At 43.3% G+C, this 2393-nt stretch overlaps 1 pseudogene; it reads left to right on the top strand.

The window, feature by feature from the left end:
* The window catches only part of LOC103199034, an 88253-nt pseudogene extending 87292 nt beyond the window's left edge, over positions 1-961 (top strand).
* The last annotated feature ends 1432 nt before the right edge of the window (positions 962-2393 follow it).

Genomic DNA, 2393 nt, shown 5'->3' with positions numbered 1-2393 from the left:
ATAGTCACAGAGGACATCAATTCAATTGGCCTAACATACCACACAAAAACATTGTTCCACATCCTGCTTTGGCAAGTAGCAACTGGGATCTTAAAAGCTTGAAAGCAGCCATCTAGATGCCACAATGGGTCTCTCCTCTTCCAGAGCAAAGAAGAATGAATAAAACCAAAGATGCATGGAAACAATTACTCCAAGCGACTAATTGCATCGTATACCTTATGATCCTCAGCCTATGTGACTATGAGACCAGAAGAACTAGATGGTGCCTGGATACCACTGCCAACCACTCGGAAAGGGATCAGTGTAGGAGATCTTGGATGGAGCAGGAGAAAAAAATGGAACAAAACTCAAAATCATGTTGGCTTAGATTTTAGCAGGTGCCAGAGCAGCCCCCGCAAGATAGCAGCAACTGGCATGGGTTGCCTGTGGTGAAAGGTGTTGGCCCTGCTGCTCTGGAGCCCATTCCTGCCACACCGGGAGCTGTCAGACCCAACTTGGATCTATCACAAGAAGGTTGTTGATCATTATGAAAATCCAAGAAATGTGAGGTCCCTTGACAAGATGTCTAAAAATGTCGGAACTGGATTGGTAGGGACTCCAGCTTGTGGTGATGTAATGAAATTACAGATCCAGTGGATGAGAAGGGGAAGATCACAGACTCCAGGTTTAAGACATTTGGCTGTGCTTCTGCTATGGCCTCCAGCTCACTAGCCACTGAGTGTGTGAAAGCCAAAACTGTTGAAGAAGCCTTGACCATCAAAAACACAGATATCGTCAAGGAACTCTGCCTCCCGTGAAACTGCACTCTTCCATGCTGGCTGAAGACGCAATCAGTGCCACCCTGGCTGATTACAAACTGAAACAAGAGGCCAAGAAAGGCGAGGCGAAGAAGAAAAGAGCCGTGGTCAGAGCCGCCAACAGATCCCATGGCTGTTCCCCACCCACTGTGCTGTCACCATAGATTTCAGAAGCCCCTTAACGCTTCAGTGAAAGTCGTGAGATTCACACACTGTCGGCTGGTCACCTGTGGCCCTGATGCAAGTGAAATACACAGTTCAATTTCTCTGACTTCTGTGGTTTCTTTCACCCCACTTTTCCCTCCTTCACTGAGTTAAATGTGTATTTTGAATTGTGTGTGTGACCTCAAAGCTGAACTCAATAATGATGTCACAAGTAGTCAGTGGTCCATAGAGTAGATAAATATCTACTTTTACCAGAATCTGTTTTTGGAAGATTACCAGTGGAATGCCTTTGGTATGATTATTTGATAGATCCAAGTATTGTACATAAAAGAGATCTGCCTATGTGTGTGTGTGTGTGTGTGTGTAACAAATATATGTAAAAAATAAAAGCATGTAAGATGAAAAAAAAAAAAAAAACCTCAAAATCATTTAAAAAAAAAAAAAAAAGGACCAGGTTTGCTGGTCTGATAGAGCCTGATGGACCCACTGAGACTATGGCCCCTAGCTGCCCTTCAGGTCTGGAATTGAACCCACTCCTGTGGTTCTAGCCAAATAAAAGACAGGCATATGAGCTGAATGAACATTCACAGTAGGTAGATACACTCTGATAGTGTAGTCCCTTAGGTACTTGACTGCTAACCAGAAGTCTGGCACTTCAAACCCATCAGCTACTCCTCGGAAGGAAGGTTGGACAATCTACTTCTGTAGTGATACCACCTCAGAATCCCAAGGAGGGGTCACTATGAGTCAGGTCCGACTCGAAGACACGTAACAACAACAACAACAACAACAGATACACTCCATGGAGAGATCAATCATGGGAGAATAGAAGGGCTGTGTATGCACAGGAAGACAACTTGAGGGGGGCAGGAGTGCATGGGAAGGAAGGGCACAGGGAAGCGGTAACTGGGGAGGAAGTTGGTGGGGAGCTGTTGCATTGTGAGAAACTGCAGTCAATGTCATGAGACAAAGTGTATGTGAGCTGCTATATGGAAAGTGAATTTGCTCTGTAAACTTTCACCAAATCACAATAAAAATTTTAAAATAAAATCAAACAATTTATTGCACTGGGAAAATCTGCTGCAAAAGATTTCTTTAAAGTATTAAAGAACAAAGATGTCACTTTGAAGATTAAGGTGTGCCTGGCCCAAGCCATGATATTTTCAATAGTCTCATATACATATGAGAGCTGGACAATGAACAAGGAAGACCAAAGAAGAATTCATGCATTTGAATTGTGGTATTGTAGAAGAATACTGACTGCACCGTGGACTGCTAGAAGAACACACAAATTTGTCTTGGAGGAAGAAAAGCTGAATGCTCCTTTGACTTGAGAATGGAATGAAGAGACATACTTCATCTCTTGTACTTTGGGACTAATCCCTGGAGATGAATATCATGGTTGGTAAAGTAGAGGGTCAGTGAAAAAGT

Source organism: Orycteropus afer, unplaced genomic scaffold (genome assembly GCF_000298275.1).
Source record: "Orycteropus afer afer isolate SDZICR_OR568_19922 unplaced genomic scaffold, OryAfe1.0 scaffold00102, whole genome shotgun sequence".
In the NCBI taxonomy this organism is placed as follows: domain Eukaryota; kingdom Metazoa; phylum Chordata; class Mammalia; order Tubulidentata; family Orycteropodidae; genus Orycteropus; species Orycteropus afer.
The sequence above is the reverse complement of the archived record's forward strand: the minus strand, read 5'-3'. Positions and strand labels throughout refer to the sequence as shown.